A 20,279-nucleotide genomic window follows, 5' to 3' on the forward strand; every position below is an offset into this window, starting at 1 on the left:
ACAGGACCATTCTTGTGGCCTAGCATTACTGAAGCTCCATTTGCTTCAACACACACCAACTTTTGGGCAATTGTCATTTCATCTATGCCTCCATATTCAATTAAAGAACTCTTTACTAGTTCAAATACATTTTCTAATATTGAATTATACGTAATTTTAACAATAGTTAGTAGATTGGGTTGGTAGACAAAATTGTGTACAGTATAGACATGCATGCATACCCAAGAATTATTGTCTATTGTTGTCACATCATCTAAAGATAATGCAATGAAATTTGACTCTTTAATTTTTTCTTACATATTTTTCTTTTCAAGCTCAACAAGACAACTTAACCATTTTCATCCCCTGTTGACTAACCAATGACTCCTCAGATAATAACAAACTTTCAGAAAGTGTAATAAACCACTCAATGATGGGTAGTTTGTCATGGCACACCCTTTTCTCAAAATATTGAAGACACCACTTAACTGAAGAACTTCACCCATTTCTTAAACTTCCATTTCTTTTCCAAGAAGAGATTCAATTGAGCCTTTTACTTCAGTAGGCTTTGTCTGTATTTTCTCCCAAAATTATAAGATTTTTGCATTCTTAACATGTTGACATTCCTCCTTGGTTTTCCATCTTGTCACCAATTTTTCCACTCCATTTATGTTTTTCTTCTAATAAACTTTACCCATGTGATTTTCTATGGTGTCAATTTTTAGCTGCAACCTCTTTTCCTTTTAATTTATCCTTGTGCATATTGTATATTTACATTCTACCAAAGGCTCACCTTCTTTTGGATTACACACAAGTTCAATGGATGGATCCTTTTGAGGTCCATTCTATTTGAAACTTCTTGATCAATAAATCCCAATTTTGATCTCTTTTGGATTTTGCATTAGTTTTTGCATTGTATTTCCTTTTTCTCTTTCATGGTTGTGCACCATCACCATCTTTGGAATTCTCATCCAAGTTGATTATATGATCTGGCTACTCTAGGTATTGACTTGAAGATCTTGGCTACTCTAGGTATTTACCTGAATATTTATCTTCACGTTCATCATGATAAGAGATATCAGGTTTTCCAACTTCTTCGATATGTGCTAGTGACACTGGCAATAGTAGTGGTTGGGAATCTTGTAAATGTACTTGTGATGTTCTAGCTTCCTAATTTTTGCCACTAAAATATGATGACAAGGTTTTGCGAGTGTGTTTGACTGGTCTCTCTTGGCCTCCACCACATGTAGGAATCTTGCCCTTATTCATGTTCGATATCTCCCAAAAAATATAGCATGCCAAAAAATTCAAGTTATTCAAAAAGTGATAGTCAATTATAGTCTATTACATATATTTATGTAAATAGTATTCATTGGTTGTATGACCTAGACTATAAAATATAGATGTCCTAGGTCTCCCTAATTACTACATGCCTTAGTGGTACTAGTCACTAGTCCCAAGTGACAACTAATCACTGACAATCTAAATTGTATCTACTAAATAAGAATGAACTAAAATTATAGAGAACAAACATATAGGGGTTTGAGGTACTCACCTTGGCTAAATTGCAGTCATCTTACTCGTGATTCACTTGAAAATGATCTCAATAGTTTGAGAAATTGACACTTCTCTATTGATTGGAATTAAGACAACCTACTAATATATGAAGGTATTTATACCACTCCTTTTTGGAAAATTATGTGGGAATATTATAGTGCATACAAAATATTTGACAAAGTCTGTGTAATAAAAACATGTCTTATGGAATTTCCAAGGCGAATATGGTTCATCCATTATATGGCCATGCATAATATAGTTGGAAAAATGGAATTAGTGTGTGACAAGTGTCCACATATTTTTTAAAACCAAGGGTGAGTTGGGCCATCCAAAAAAAAATTCTTTAGAGTTCATAGGAAAATGTGTTTAAGTTTTCATGTGCAAAAAATATATTTGATTGGCTATTTCACGTTGAAAGGAGATCCAATGGCATAAATCATGTGCTAATGGGCCTGGGGGTGTGACCCATTTTTAGTAAACTTTGGATGATGCACTGTACCATATATGCATAATTTTTTTTGCCAAACTGACATTGATCGATGAGCAAAATTTGCCACTAAAGTTAACCCCATCTACATCCTAACATTGCTTACCATTCTCCCTATACAACTTCTTTGGACAAATGGTAGGCAGTGCTATGATGTAAAATCAACATTTTAACATATTTTTGTTGATTCTCATATTATAAAATTTAGTAAAAATACTTGAGGGGTTCTCTTTGATGACATCTTCATCACCGTTGGAGTTGGAGATACTTCTTCACCCTCTTTGGATATTGACACACTTAATTCTTCTCCTTCACTTAGTTTGTCATATTTCATGGTTCAATTTGATGATTTGATGAATTCCTTGAGCTTGGAGAAACCTAGTTAGTCTTTAGATATGCATACCTTGATACTTTCTTCCTCCTTCCATTTGGACATGGTTTGGCTTCTTCACCATTTGATGAACTTATTTCTTCCTAAGAGGAGGCATGTTTCTTGTAGGAATTTAATTATCTTTTGTTTACATTCACACTTCATTAATATTGGAGCTTTTTCATTATGGAGGCATACCATGTCTCCTACTATCCTTCCTATAGGGGGACAATTTCTTGTATGCACATGATGCATGTAGTCATTGGTAGGCCTTGAGTCCTCCATCCATCCATGCATCTTGTAAGTTTTCATCTCTCTTTTTGAGGGGAGTTTTTACCATGAGGTTTTCTCTCTTTCTCTTCTTTATGAGAGATTTCATATCATGTATTGCACTACATATTGTACATTGGTACCTAAAATTTCCTTGTACTCGAGACCCATCTTGCATATTGAGTTTAAGTGCATTTTCCTAAGTAGTACTTATGTGGGGAAAGGGTGTTGGTGTAATTCAATATTCACTAATTGTAATTTACTTAATCTTACTTAGGGTAATGTATTACATAATAATTTGCATACACAACCCATAGGAGTTTGCACCTGTATTAAGCACTTGGTCTAGGAGAATTCCGCTTTCTAGATGGTAATAGTTGTTATCATATTCCACTTTATGTGTGAGATCCACCTTTAGTGCACATATCACATTATCATGATGATCCACATCTAGTGGACATGTGATTTCACCTTACATAGGTGATAACTTATATTCTCCATATAATTACCTCTTATTACCTTGCCTATATAAGCAAACCTATTATGTACATTTTGGTTATGTCCATTATCAATAATATCACTCTTGCATCTTAATACAATTGTGTTGTCATTCTCTTGTGGAAGTTATGTTGGTGCTTTATTTGATCCCATGGGTGTTGTAGAGTCACTTAAAACTCTAACAACAAGATATAGAGTAATGGTTTAAAAAAATTAAGTATTAGTACATAATTAGAACTAAAAATCCATATATAATAATGTTTAATCACCAAAGTAAAATCACTTATTAAAATATATATTTTTATTAGTAAAACTTGGTTTTGTGTAGTCCAAAAACCTATTAAAAAAAAAGTAATGATAATTTTATCCAATATCAACATTTTGTAACATCACATGCTACCATAAATAATAGCACACATATAAGACCAAATGATGCCAAATGACAACTAACAAGGCCTATTGTTAGCCAATAGTTGATGGACCTCTAGGGGGAATTTTCTTCCCAACTTTTTGAAATTGTTACTATTGGGAATATGGTCAGATAGATGTTTTGAGAGTTGTCATTTATGGAAACATATATTCAACATTTCATCTATGCATTTAGAGATAGAAAATTGTCTAAGTGTTAGATAGTTTGTAGCAGCACATAGAGAATATGTGATGTGTATGGATGAATCATTGAGAGTTAGCTTATGGGGTGATCCCACAATAATGGGTTCCACTTTTTGACCAATTTTGACACTGAAATCAATATTTTTGCAACAAACGTCACGTTTAAGTGACTATATCTCCAAAACTATAAATAATTTCAAGATGACATAAACTAATGATTTTGAGTACTTTGTTCCTACTTTGTAACCATATTTTTTAATCTAAAAAAAAAAATTATTTATGTCAATTTTTTTTATCTCCTTCGAAAAGTGGTACATAATAAAATTCAATATTTTAAAAAGTGACAGTTCGTTTAACACACATAACTTTTTTTTTACAAATGATAATGAAGTAATACTTTCGATGTTAGATTTGTAACATCAATATCCAGAGGATGAATTTGGTTTGATTTATTTTGGTTGAATATTGTATAGTTTATGAAGTTTTGAAGTGACATGAACCGTAATTCAAACATATGTTTCGTTTGACACAGATAATTTGAAGTCACTTTATCATAAACCATTTTTTTTTTAAATAGAAAGGTATCTCAATAAGCCAGTGCCTCCATATTTTTCAAATTTTTTTTGACCTAATTTACTAATTTTCCCGAGGTGTCAAAGTTGGTTGATATTCAATCGGTAATGAACCTATAATGAGTTAAACTCATATTTGAAAGTCTTAATGATTAAATTATGTATTAAAATTATAGTCGTTGGAAAGCTTACTCCGAGCAGCACATTTTGACATTTTTTATTTTATAGTAGGAGATCATTCTTCTGCAATTATGGAAGTCAAAAGAGAAAAAAAAAAAGAAAGAAAAAAAGGTTAAAATTTTTGTGATTTTGCATGTTCATGCAAACATGGCGTTCATGTGAACACATTTACCATTTTTGCATGAACTTATGTTCGCGCGAACATGCAAATCATGTTTGCGGGAACATATTTATCACATATGTTTGCATGAACATACGAAATATGTTCGCACGAACATGATTAAAAAAGAAGTTCGCGCGAACACATATGGTAAACTCAATTTCCCATTTTGCAATTTGTTTTATTTTTGTTCATCCCACTAAAGTGGAACCCATTATTGTGGGTTCACCCTATGTGTAGTTGAGGAAAGTTCTATGACAGTGTCATGATGATGTATACTAGTGCACAGGTGTGTATAGACAATACGACATGAGATATAATTGAAATACTACTACATGTATTAAACAATGTTGAACAAAGTATAGAAGAGAATTGGATTGTATGACTTTAGAAATTATTTTGGTGACAAAATAATAATTTAGTCATGATGAGATGTGTTAGAATTAATAATCTTTCCTTGGTTGTATTTATTTATTTATTGGGATAAACCAAGGTATCCCTTATGTATTATTTATTTGTCCTCTAGTCCACATGTAAAGGACATGTCATTCTTATCCTATTGTCCACTTGTGAAGACAACTCATTTTTGTATTTTCTTTAATAAGGAAAATAGATATTCCTCCTTAAGAGGAACTTGACACTTTGCACACACCTTTTATGAATGTGGCATTCATAGAAATGAGAGTTACACATGCAAAGACATGCAACTCCTTTCTCATCTCTTTAAAAGAGGTGCTTCTCTCTCTCATTTTTATCTAGTCTCCATTATTCACATCAAGTTTTTGATGCTATTGTAAATGAGCTATTTTGCTCCATTTCTTCTCTCTCTCTCTCTCTCTCTCTCTCTCTCTCTCTCTCTCTCTCTCAGGCTTTTGCCTCAGTCATAATACTCACAAGGGGTTTTCTTTGCTTTCCCTTTATCAAATCCTTGTCTCTTATGTTGCTTTCTCTTTGGTATTGCTCCATTGATCTTGTATCATTTGTATGGTAAAACTCTTCTTGCTCTCTTGAATTAAATCTATTATTTCATGCTATTTTATTTTATTTTATTTTATCATTTCAATCACTTTTTCTTATATGGTATCAGAGCTTTCTAATCTTTGTTTTGAGCTTTTGTGAAGGTTACCATATTGGAGAACTTTGTTGAGAGGAGAAGTGAAGAAAAAAATTCATTCTTATTTTTTTTGCAAGTTTTTTATTCAATCTTCAAATTTTTTTTTTAACCTTCTTTGGAAGGTTTACCGCCAAAGAGTTCTTCATTTTTTATTTTTTCTAACCTCCTTTGGAAGGCTTGCCGCCAAAGGATTCTTTATTTTTAATTTTTTTATTATATCTAACCCTATTTTTGTTGCAGGCTTTTTAAGTTTTTGAAATTCAAGTTTTTTTTCCTGTTTTTGTTTTAGAAAGGAAAGTACAACAGTTTGTATTTTTCTTATATCTCATAATCTATGATCTGGGTTTGGTTAAAATTTTAATAGCATTTAGAGAACATAAAAATGAAAAAAACCTTTTAAATTTTATTTGTATAAGAATAGTATTGCAAAAGTTATTGTACTATATGTGCAATATTATTTATTTTTCAAGTTTTAAGACATCAGTTTGTATTTTTATGATATCTCTCAATCCGTGATCTGGGTTTGGCTGAAATTTGAACAGCATTTAGAAAACATAAAAATAAAAAAACTCTTTAAATTTTATTGAAAATAGAGTTAAATTAAAAAAATTATCACTCTCTATGTGTAATACGTTTTTTCAATTTTTCAAATTTTTATTTTTCCTGTTTCTTCAATCTGACCAGTGGTTTTGCAGGGAAGATTTTAGTTTTTAATTTTGACTCTCTAAATCTCTTAATAATTATTTAACATTCTTGTGGATAATAAGTCTCAGTTTTTTTATTACAAATCGATTATTTAAATTTTAAACGTAATTTTTAAATCATGTCGACTTTAATTCCAGAAATCAAGTTAAATAACTCAAACTATCATGCTTGAAAAACTCATCTTTCGTTTATATTCTGTTTTAAGCATATTTTAGATGTTGCTACTGACCCTTCTGTAGTTCCTGGTACGTCGGCTACACAAGATGAAAAAAATGCATGGAATACTAAAAATGAGGAAGCCCTTGGCCTCATTGGTATATCTCTTAACCTAGATTTATATGTTCTAATTTCTCATTGCACTAATGCCCATGAAGCTTGAGATATTTTAAAACAAATGTATGACAGGCTAACTGAATCATGCAAGACAATTTGGAAGACTTAAGATATATTGATTTCAAATCCATGGATGAATTTTTACTTAAATTTGATTATATTAAAAGTCAACTAATTGGATTAGGTGTTACTCTCACTGATATTAGATTAATTACCATTATTTTAAAAAAATGTCTTCCTAGACAATTTCAACAATTTATTACTAATGTTCATTCTCAACTTGCTATTCCTACTTTGTCTACTCAATTAACTTATAGTATTTTTCAAAATTTGTTGCGTCAAGAGGAAGCTAAGTTGTTACAATTTGGTACTCTTAGATCTAATGAACATGCTTTTGTGTCTAAAAGTCAAAATCAGAATTTTAAATCTTCTAATAACGATTCTCCCAATACTTATAATAATAATAATCACAATAATCATCCAAACACTCATCGTAATAATACTCATCCTAATCAATCAAATAAAAAATTTCATTGTACTTATTGTGGGAAAGATGGTCATGTAACTAATAATTGTTTTAAAAAACAAAAAGATAAGCAACTTATGAATAACAATAATCAAAACTCTCATCCATCTCGTCATGCTTTTACTGTTAGTTACAATGTTCCTAAAATTTTAGAATGGATTATTGATACTGGTGTGTCTCAACATGTTACTTTTCATAAAGAAGTGTTTGATTATTTAAAACTCAATCTTTCTAATATTCCAATTCAATTAGCTGATAATCATAGTTGCAAAGTTGAAGGATTTGGTAATGTTAATATTTCAAATGGAAAATTATATGATGTCCTTTATGTTGCTGAGTTGAAATAAAATATTCTTTTTGTTGTAAAATTATGTCAAAATTACAAAGTTGAGTTTCATAGGGACATGTACTCTGTTATTGATCCTAACACTAATGAAGTTGTTGCTAATGCTAAGTTAGGCCATGATAACTTATTTAAATTTTCTGGGTTCACCTCTTCTAGACACTCTTTGCATAAAGATATTACTTTTAATATGGAGCATGAAAGGCTTGCTCATTTGAAAAATGAGCATATCTCATCTAATACAGTTGAAAATTTACCTCTTATTGCTTCATCTAAGATGACATGTACAAAGTGCATAGAGTGAAAATATGAAAAATACCAAAGGTTATCAAGCTTATAATCCTATTACTAACAAAGTGCACATAGCATGAAATGTTTGTTTTGTAGGAAATGGTGTGCATGATTCTTCTAATACTCAAAATGAACAAGTTCATGGAAGCAGAATTGTGTTAGTGGAGGACCAAACTCCTTCTCTAATCCCTACTCCTTATATATCTACCTTTATTCCTCCTATTCTTTCTTACAATGGTAATGGTAATAATGCATTTATAGATCATGGTAATAATGCTAATATTGATAATGGCAATAATGCTAATGTTGAAACAAATGATGCATTCATACATCATGACTCTTCCTCTAGTGATAAATTTGTTAAGAGAAAAAATAAATAGTTCCAAAAAGTACTTAGTAAAAGAGATCAATTTTTAGAATGGGTGGACTTCAACCTAGGAGGATTAATTACTGCAAATATTTTTTGATGTTAATAATTCTCTTTCATCATCTTTGGCATTTCTCTTTAGTATGTTGTCTAGAAATTATGTTCTATATATGATCTTAATTCTATTTGCATGATTTCATACCATGACAGTTTAGGTATATTTATTCATGTGTATATATGGGAGCCCACATATATATCTTGATAAATATACAAATTATTGTGTCTCTTGTGACTTATCAAATATGAGTGCATTCTTTATTTCACATAAGTAAATTTATTTTATTTATTTTTCTTATTCTTTGAGATTATGAGTTATTATACATTACTACCTTCAACATTTATTTTACTGATTGGCACATAAGTGCAGTTTATGCTTTTCTAGTATCATTCTATTACTATATTGGCAGTTTATGGTTAATACCATTTATTATTGGAGTTTCTCTCCAATTTTAGTTAATTTGACCCATCTTGAAGGCATTTTACTCTTATTTGAAAGCAGTCAATTGTTAATACTCATACTCCTCTCCTTTGATATTTTTGAAAACATGCCATATAATATTATGTATACTTCTTTGCTTAAATCATGAGTCATGCAAGTTATGGATTGATAACCCATTAACTTGCAGTAAAATGACTTATTAGTGGACTGTCTATATCCACGTGATTGAAGCATTGTTAATTTTGGATTCATTAGCTAGCCTTTTCTATGGTCTTTTCTTGAAAGTTTTGATAACATATTTGTTCTTTGCAGGATATGATTTATCTTGATTTATTTGCGGTACCAAGGTACACTTATATTTACTCTATGAGAATTTACTTATACATAAAAAGTTTCTAACTTGAATATAAGATGAAATTATCCTTGTGGATAGTTGCTTTTGTTTCTATGTTTCAAGTAATCCATCAAGGCACATACACGATATCATTATTCATTGTACAGATCCTATGCCACGTGAATCCACTTGAAGATGTAACACACTTGAAAAATTATCCACTTCTCTTGGCTCTCCAATGATGTACCCATGATAATAAGAGACATCTTGCACAATGAAGATATTTCAAAAATCAAGTTGGTTTTGACAACATCTCTCCAAGTAAAGATTAAAGGGGGGTGTTAGAATTAATAATCTTTCCTTGGTTGTATTTATTTATTTATTGGGATAAACCAAGGTATCCCTTATGTATTATTTATTTGTCCTCTAGTCCACATGTAAAGGACATGTCATTCTTGTCCTATTGTCCACTTGTGAGGACAACTCATTTTTGTATTTTCTTTAATAAGAAAAATAGATATTCCTCCTTAAGAGGAACTTGACACTTTGCACACACCTTTTATGAATGTGGCATTCATAGAAATGAGAGTTACACATGCAAAGACATGCAACTCCTTTCTCATCTCTTTAAAAGAGGTGCTTCTCTCTCTCTCATTTTCATCTAGTCTCCATTATTCACATCAAATTTTTGATGCTATTGTAAATGAGCTATTTTGCTCCATTTCTTCTCTCTCTCTCTCTCTCTCTCTCTCTCTCTCTCTCTCTCTCAGGCTTTTGCCTCATTCATAATACTCACAAGGGGTTTTCTTTGCTTTCCCCTTATCAAATCCTTGTCTCTTGTGTTACTTCTTCTTTGGTATTGCTCCATTGATCTTGTATCATTTGTATGGTAAAACTCTTCTTGCTCTCTTGGATTAAATCTATTATTTCATGCTATTTCATTTTATTATATTTTATCATTTCAATCACTTTTTCTTACAAGATGACTATGTGGATATTAATCCATAATTGATTTCATATTATGTCAACCATGAAGGCTGACTAAGCAGTGAATTATGAATGTGCGAGGTATAAGTAAATATCTTATCTTCCAAAGATAAGTGTGCATTATATGTGCTAGATGAGAAATTGTATGTGATGTGAACTATTATAGAGAGACCTTGAAAGATATGCGAGCCTTATGTAATGCAAGATCTGATGTATGATTAATAGAGGAAGTGTGATATACAAAAGTAAGAAAATATTGTATGTATACCTCCTCTTGTAGAGAATTGAATTGTATAATTGCATGTTAGGGTAGTGGGCTCTTCTTGCATACTTTGTATTTGATCTACCAACTCCTAATAGAGTTGAAACAACTCCTAACAACGTTGAAGCAACTCCTAATAAGGTTGAGGCTTCTAACAAGGTCTAGTCCTCTAACAAGGACTCGAGACACTATATATACTTCACAGACTCCTAACAGTGTCAATATCCTTAACGAGATCCTTTTTGTTTAGTAAATCATCTTGTGGGTATCATCCCCACTAGGGTTTTCCCTTGGCTAGGGTTTACCTAGTTAACAAATAATGGCTTTATGTGTTCTTTATGTATATGGTTATATTTACTATTCAACATTGTTGGTTTACTTTCATATGCAAGGTATAAAGTAATTAATGATATTCAATTGTGGGCAAAAGTTTGTAGAATATTGATTCACCCCCCCCCGCCTCTTAGTATTATCTATTTATAACAATTGGTATCAGAGCATAGTTACTCTAAAGAAGTTTAACAACCTGAGTAAGATCCTTATAGATATGGAACAATTGAATAAAAACCTTAAAGAAGCTCTTGAGCACATTGACCTTCTTACTGACAAAAGAGATAACCTGAACGATAGATATGAAGACGCAAAAGTCTTCATTGGTAAATTGAAAGAAAAGATTGATGATCTAAGATCTGGCAAGGAATCAATTGCATAGACTAGTGACAATGATGAAGTAGGAAATCTCTAGAAAGAAAATGAGATTTTGAAACATGAACTAAAAATTGTTGAACTTAAGTTGAGTCTTAAGAAAAATGGTGGCAAGAATGAACCTGAACTGAAAATTGAGAATGCAGACCTTAGATCCCAATTAAGTCAACTTACATCTAAACTAGATACTATCAAGATTGAGCATGCATAATTAGAAAAGTACAATATCATTGTAAAAGGAGAATTGACACAAGCTAAGCAACAATTAGAGAAACTCTATTCTAGTAGTGAGAAGATAAATGAACAAATATTTCACCAAAGACCTTGTTATGAAAAGAAAGGACTTGGATATCTTATTGGAGAGAAATCAACCAAGAAAGTTAAAATCAGAAGAGAACTAGACCCAATTATTGAATCCCCTAAGGAATCTAATATGAGTAAGGTAGAATCAAGCACATCTACTAAAGTATCAAAGGAAGTTGAATCAATTGTTTTGTTAACAAAACATGATGAACTTAAGAAAATAGAAGAAGTTGATAAACCTAAGAAAGATGAACCCCCCAAGGAAGTAAGACGTGAGTTTAGAGGTAGATGCTTCATATGCAATGAAGTTGGAAATATGAAAGGATATTGCACAAGTAAGTCTTTTAAACATATTACTAATTTCTATTGTTATATATCATGGTTATGGACATAAAACAATAGATTATAAGAAACCTAAGTTTGATGGTAATAATGAAAATAGTAGAATGTTTAGGAACACTAACCCTGCAAGTAATGAAAGTGGTAGATCACAGACATATCTAATGATGGAAAGAAATATAATGGAGTAAAGAACCAGATTATGTGTTACAAGTGTAACAATCCTGGACACATTGCAAGGAATTGTAGAGCACCTGAAAGTCAAAATGGAACAAATCAATGAAGTAATGCACCTGTATATTAGTTATGTAATAACTTCAAACATAGAATGAGATATTGTAGAATGGATAGAAGAAACTTCAATAGGAATCCCAACTATAGAAGGAACAACAATAGAAATGACATAAGGAATGATAATGGAAGTGACAAAACTCAGAAGGAAGTAGTAAAGGAACATGTTGACGATTTCAAAGAATCATTTGTGATAGCTAAGGATCTAGAAAAATCTTATACTATTTTGGAGGAACAATATTTCAATGCACTTGATGAGAAATTGAAGTCACATATTATTTGTGACTCATGCTACCTAAATTAAGAAATTTTAGAAGAGGCGGTGCATCAGTTGGTCATAAATGATGTTAGAGAGTGAGTTGGAAGTTGCATAGTTAATAGAAGGTAGTTGACATAGAGAGGAAGTTATGGTCAAGTGTGCAAGTCTAGATATGATCGCAGTAAGCAAGAATTCAGAAAAATAAGTTTATTGGTGAATAGAGGCAATATTTAAAATTGTGGCAAATACACATTTAATGAGTAGTACGATTTGAAATGATTTAAGGATCATAAAAAAGATTGTGTGTACCATTTGTTTATGTGAAGTATCTTGAGCGAATTGAATAGTGATTTGACAGCAAAGTAAAGTGCGAAAAGTTCTTGAAGCGTGAAGTTGCAAAAGCCCTAAAATGTAATTTTAAGGTATTTTACAGAGCTAAAACAAAAAAATTTAGTGAATGCAATTGAATTGCAATGGCTAGTCAGATCGTTTATGATGTGAGTGAAAGGCCACAATATGTATTCAAGAAACATCTATTTATTTCACTTATGGATGACCCATTGGGTGCATTTTTGCAAATTCTAGAGAATATGATTCATGTTAAAGATGTCAAAATCTATATACATTATAATATTGAGAGAATAGGTGATGAAGATATACATAAGGACTTAGCGACTATGTGTAATAATGACCTATCCTCGAAGTATGAGTATGTGCACCTAGATAGCTTGAATCTAGTAAAGTATATGTTTTATACGGAGTTTGACAACCATGAATGGACCCAAATCATTCTAAGTAGGGAACATGATGATATGTTCTTGTTAGGTATGTGCAAATAGCAATTGCTAATGACCTAATTTACAAAGTCACAGGTTTGAGCAATGAGGGATGCAATCCCATAAATGAGAAGAATGTAAGAAAGATGATTGAGACAAATTTGAATACAAGAGTCAATGGAAGGAACATGAAGGTAGACTCTGTCCAAGACAAAGAAGTAAAATTGTTAAGTAAGATATTAGGGTACAAGTTTAGCCATACCTCTAGGGTTAACTTAGTACCAATTGGATTTCTACATGCAACCTATGTGATGGTAATTTAGCGAAGAAAAGTTAAATTTTGTGAGATTATCGGTCTGCAATTGTTGGATAACATTGAAAAGTTGAAGAAGAGCAAGAGCATAGTCTTCATATTTGAGTCCTCACTGACTCATTTGTTTTTCTATGCTACAAGGAAGTTCCCAGGAGTGACAATTTGGGATGGCAATGAGTGCACAATGAAATTGGTGACTCAATGCTACATATGTAAGCTGGAAAGTGTCAAAGATGACGACATTAACAAAATGATGAAGAGTTTCCAGTCTAAAATGAAATAGAGGTACATAATACCTCCATCCATGGTAGATAAATATAAGGATGAAATATGCTTCATGGTGGAGACATATAACACTTGTATGGAAGTTGTAGTACCAAGGGTTAAGTTCATTAATCCAATGAGATATGAGATGAACACTGAGCTCATAGAAGGGTATGTGTTGATCATACTCCAATCAGAAAATGACACAAAGTGCCCTAGACGAGGAACCTTTGAAGAGAACATGAGAATAGTTCATTCTAAACTACATAGCAAGGAAAGCAAGAAGAAAGTGGAAAAGTCTATTGATTCCATCCTTAAGGAATCAGGAATGACTCAAGAGGAATTCAAAGAGGGGAAAGGGATAACACTTGGGATGAAAGCTAGTGGACAATCTAAAGTGATAACAACATCTCCTATTGTAGTTGCAGAACCTTCAGAAGGTGTAATAATAACACAACCATTTACGTATGCCCCTATTGCACCATATGAAACAATTGTGCAAGTGCAAGCTGTGAGGACAAGAAGTGATCAACCAAGGTGACAACAAGAGATGGGAGCACCTACTGCATAGAGGAAATCAAAGAGATTGGTAAATGTAAAGAAAGAACCTGCACTATCATCTAAGAAAAGGGTCAAGCAGACCACAAGTGGACCAAGCAAGAGAAGGAAAATGATGCAAATAAGTGATTCTAAAGAATCAAAAAGAAGAAGTTGAAGATAGACCAGATGAATAAGATGTGCAAGAAGGTAGAACATCAGATGGAAATAGAGCATGGAAGCCTAAGGTAGAGAACCTTAGCATGAAAATAATAAATGATGATAATTTTTTTCAATTAAATAAGTATTATAGTTTATATAGTAATATGGATAGAAGGCTATTGGAAAATGCAATTGGAAGGAACATGATTATGAGATATGAGAAGTTTGATAATAATTAGAATAACTAAAGACCTATATAGTAGGATAATAAATAGAAAGAAGAGAGCATTGGAAGAAGGTCTAAATTTGAGGATAAAAATGGTAAATAAACTATGTGAGGTTGACTCGAAGGAGGACTTAGACAAAATTTTGAAGGGAATTGAGCCCTTGCTGAGGAACAAAAGAAGAGCAATTATTTTGATGGGAGGTTATTATGAGGATGTCAAGAAGGAGACAGGGGATGCTATTATCAAATATATGACTACAGTGTCAATGTCGAGTGTGTAGACTAAACCTAAGAGCCCAGTCTATGTGGAAGAAAACACATCATCCAGTGATGAGGGAGAAGCATAAGAGACTCAACAAGCACCCTCACCATTGCACATCGTTATGGGTAGTGAATCCATGCAAGTGGATAATACACACATAACTAAAGATGCAAAGGAGAATCCTTTTATAGATTATGCAACAAATATTGTTGGAAATATTAGTAATATTACAACTTACACCAACTTAGATGATGATGAAGAAGAGGAGAAGAAAAAACAAGCTGAGGAAAAGAAGAGAGAAGAAGAGAAGAAGAAAGAAACAGAGAGAAAAGAAGAGGTGAAGAGAATAGAGAAAGAAAAGGAAAGGAAAGAGGAGAAGAAAAATTAAAAAGAAGAAGAAAAAGAAAGGAAGAAGATGAATAAAAGAAAAGGAAGGAAGTAGAAGAAAAGAACAGAAAAGAAGAAGAGGCAAGACAAAAAGAAACTAAGAAATTGGATGAAGAGAAGAAAAAAGCTGAGAAGAACATTGAACTGGAAGTTGTTGAAGATGATGAAAGATCAAATCCACATCTCCCAAGAATCACCTACATGCAAACACCTATCATAGAAAGAGAGAAGCAAAAAACTACAAAGGCTTGAATAGCCAGATCCATAGATGAGACATTCTTGATGAGCAAAAAGAAAGATTGCTATAATCAACAATGAAGTAATTAATTACAAAGAGAGACCATCCTTATAAAGGAGATTGAAACCCTAAAAATGTCTAACCTAGGTTACATAATAATAATTAATAAAAGAATTAATTATTATATGCCTAAAGTTTAGCTTAAGTAGAGTATAGTTAAGTAGAAAATATCTAAATACTCTAACAAAAGCAGCTACACCTATTCCTACAGTAACTCTAGTAGTAGCAGTACCATCAGATGATGATGATGATCAAAAGGGATTAATGAGCTCACTAAGAAAATTGTTTGAAAAGAACAAATCTGTAAAGTCCTTGGAAAAGACTCTTAGTGAAGTTTTGGACATAATTCAAAAGACAGTTAACATAATTGTAGCCAATCCAGAATTACAGGTTAAGGCCAAAGAGTTGGTAAAAATCTTTGATGACAATTTCACAACCTTAGCAGAAGTAGCTTCAACACAAGCTCAGATAAAACATGATGCAACACTATTTGATATAGTGTGCACCAATGTGAGAAATGACTTGAAGGTGCTTAATGAAAGCATCAAGGAATTGAGGAAATGCATTGATGAAGGGAAGAAGTTGTATGGATAGTGCACATTTTCATATGAATAACTTTGAGAGTCAAATAAAGGGTAAGTTGAGTAATCATGAAACACTCATTGTGAAATTATAGCTCCTACAAACTAGCATTAAAAATTGTGGAACAGAAATGGAGAAGATCTACGGTGTAATCAGGGGCTTGGAATCTGACAAGAAGAATGCAGTAAAGAGATTCTCTAGTCTTAGAGAAATTTTGTCACCAAAGATAAGCACTTTGCAAAGGCAACTGGAGGAATGTCTTGCATCAAAGACTTCCTATGACAAGTTTGCATATACTAACTTGAGTGCAGTTGAAGTGCTCTTATGCACTATGCACACTAATCAGTATTTCAGATCTAGTGAAGAAAAACTAGAAGAAAGAAGTGAAGAGGCTAAAACTTGTTTATGAAAATTATTTTCCAGAGTGACAAGTTGATCAACAATAGGCTACATAGTTTTTGGATACAAATTTTGACACCTTTTCCATTGATGTCAAAAGGGGAGTACTATGTAAAGGAAATTTGTATGTATGTACTAAGGAAATTATGTATTGTATATCTAAGGGGGAGTACACTTATGTACCAATGTAAAGGAGAGATAAGGAATGTAATGATCCATCAAAACATGATTAAAATTGCTATGTTTTGATGAAAATTTTGTGTAGTTACTTTTATTTGTTTTGGTTATGCATGACATCATTTTGGGACTTAGCAGATTTTCCCAAATGTTTCCATCAATGCCAAAGGGGTAGATTTTTGGCAATATGGTCAGATAGATGTTTTGAGAGTTGTCATTTATGAAAACATATATTCAAAATTTCATATATGCATTTAGAGATAGAAATTTGTCTAAGTGTTAGATAGTTTGCAACAACATAGAGAGCATATGTGATGTCCATGGAAAAATCATTGAGAGTTAGCTTATGTGCAGTTGAGGAAATTCCTATGATAGTGTCATGATTATGTATACTAGTGTGTGGGTGTGTACAAATAGTACGACACAAGATATGATTGAAATACCAATATATGTATTAAACAGTGCAAAATAGAGTATAGTAGAGAATTGGATTGTACGTTTTTAGGAATTATTTTGGTGAAAAAATAATTACTAAGTCATGATGAGTCGACTATGTGGATATTAATCCATAATTGATTTCATATTATGTCAAGCGTAAAGGCCAACTAAGCAGTGAATTATGAATGTGCGGGGTATAAGTAAAGATCTTATCTTGTGAAGATAAGTGTGCATTATATGTGTTAAATGAGAAATTGTATGTGATGCAAACTATTACAGAGAGAGCTTAAAAGGTATGTGAGCCTTATGTAATGTGAGGTCTGATGTATGATTAGAGGAAGTGTGAATTAAAACACTAAGCAAATATTGTATGTATACCTACTTTTGTGAAGAACTTAATTGTATAATTGCATGTTAGGGCAGTGGGCTCTTCTTGCATACTTTGTATTTGATCTACCAACTCCTAACAAGGTTGAGGCTTCTAACAAGGCCTAGTCCTCTAACAAGGACTCGAGACACTATATGTACTTCATAGACTCCTAACAGGGTCAATATCCTTAACAAGATCCTTTTGTTTAGTGAATCATCCTGTGGGTATCATCCCCACTGGGGTTTTCCCTAGCTAACAAATAATGGTGTTATGAGTTTTTTATGTGTATGGTTATATTTACTATTCAACATTGCTGGTTTACTATCATATGCAAGTTATAGAGTAATTAACAATATTCAATTGTGGGCAAAAGTTTGTAGAATACTGATTCACCCCACCTCTCAGTATTATCTATTTCTAATAGTTACCTCTTTATTACGCATGCCAACTCCTACATTCTCGCCCAATTGTCACTTTGTTCCTTTCTTTCTAACATGCAAAATCACAATTTCCACCATATCACTTAATACATATTTGACCGCTTCCATAATCATTTCAAGGCACCAATATAAAGGGAAGTATTAATTTAATCGCATTTAAAAGCTCAAGTAGATTCGAACCCAAGACTTTTGAGATGAAAAAGGTCTCAATTTACAATTATGTTGTAGGCTTTTGCCTATTATTGTTTATATTTATTATTATTGACTATACAATCATAAGTATTAATAACTCAATCACCCAAATAAAGAGTACCATTAAATGTATAAATTTCAATGTGCAAAAGGAAGGCAGACCTTCCAAAAGCTCAAAATACTAAGAAGCATCCATAAATCTTCCTTAATCATGTAAGGAAAGCAGTGATGTAAAGAAATTCATATGCAAAATCAAAATGTAAGGGAGGGCATTCCCTCTTAAAGACCTTTTGTTAAAAACAAAGGCAAATGCACCATATGCATTCAAGATAGAAAATGTCCCAGACTATATTAGGGATTTTCTTCCCTGTTCTTTTCTCCCTAGTGCCCACACTTGAATGGGGCAAAACACCTTGTAATTTATTTTGATGTATAATATATATGGCTCTAAGCCTTTTACCAATAAAAAAAGCATTAATAACTTGACCAACTATAATTAACATATTATTTCATTAATATATAAAGATTATCACGTTACTATTTGTTAATTATTATATGAGTATTCACTAATTTTATTTATTATATAATATTATCCAAGGAATTATTATCTCGAAAGATGACAATAATGTTGCTAATTATTAAGTAAGAGAAAATCCTCTTTGCAAGATGGATTCAATTTTTGAAACTTCTTCCATCTGCTCCAATAGGTTGGTGTAGTATCATGGGTAGCCACTACTTGTCACTTTTCGTAGACATACTTACTACCATTTCAAAATAGGTTATTTGGGGATATTTGAGACTTCTAATCTCTTGATTGGGATGATTGACAACATAGAAGCAACATTTTGTTTAAATAATAGTTATAAGAGGTTTGTGATCTTTGGTAGAACAATAGTGCGCATTGAACTACTTATGCATATTTGTAATCCTTTCAAATGAAACCATTTAAAAGATTGGAAATGGTTAGACATTTGCCAATTCTATTGTTGTCCATTAAAAAAAATCTATCTCAAACTTTTTTCTAAAAATGATACAAAATTCAAGGCTTAATGAAATGAAATAGAGTTGCAAATTTCAAGAAAGAAAACGGAGAAAGTTAAGTGCCCAAATTTGGAAGTCAAAAGATGGACCTAATGCTCAATGTCTTGACTAGAAAGTTCTTCATTTTAAACTTCCACTAGGTGATGAGCTAAAATGTTTGAAAGTTGTGCCTCATAAGTGTCCCTTTTGCAAGAAAAACGAAAGTTTGAGAAATATTTTGGGGATATTTTGTGTCTAAAATCGAATGGATGACCATAAACTTTCAATTTATTGTAATATTTAATCATGCTTTGAGTTGGAAAAAAATCTTTATAATCGGGTCATGGACTAGGTAATGATATTATTGTTGATAGTTTGAGACAATCTATTTTATTTTACATTTGGAAAAGTATATGTTGAACCATATTTTATCATCATGTTTTGCATATGGAAATGAAAATTTTGAAGTTTTATTCTGATATTATGTTATATGTTGTTTCCCTTTGTTTACAATGGAAGAATGATGAAACAATTGTAAGAAACATAATATCAATGTATGTATCTCCATGATAAAGATGCCTTTTGTGCAAGTTTAGAAGAATGATGAAGCAATTGTAAGAAACATAATATCAATGTATGTATCTCCATGATAAAGATGCCTTTTGTGCAAGTTTAGCTCAAATGCTTTTCAAGTCTAAATTGCAATAGTTTTTATATTTTGCCTATTGTATCCTTTAGGACTTTCTCATTGGTCAAACTTTTCATGTTTGGGTTAGTTTTATGTATATTAGAGTTAGTTGTGCATTAGTTCTCTAGACCATAGTAAACATGTATTTTTCCTTGTTTCTCCTTCTCTAGTTCCATTCCCTTGACTACTACTTTTTCATATATAATTTATTCCACCATAATTATTCAATTCAAAAGATAGATAATTAAAACTGTACATTTAACTTTTTTTACTGTTTGACAATTACAATTGTATGTTTTTTAAAAATAATTATAATAAAAAATCCTGCATTGTAAAAAGAAACAGGTAAATCAACGTAGATTCAAATGCAAACAAAAACAAAAACATTAGGAAATCTAGTCAATC

Source organism: Cupressus sempervirens, chromosome 9 (genome assembly GCF_028749045.1).
Source record: "Cupressus sempervirens isolate cs-2001-9-10 chromosome 9, ASM2874904v1, whole genome shotgun sequence".
Classification (NCBI taxonomy): Eukaryota; Viridiplantae; Streptophyta; class Pinopsida; order Cupressales; family Cupressaceae; genus Cupressus; species Cupressus sempervirens.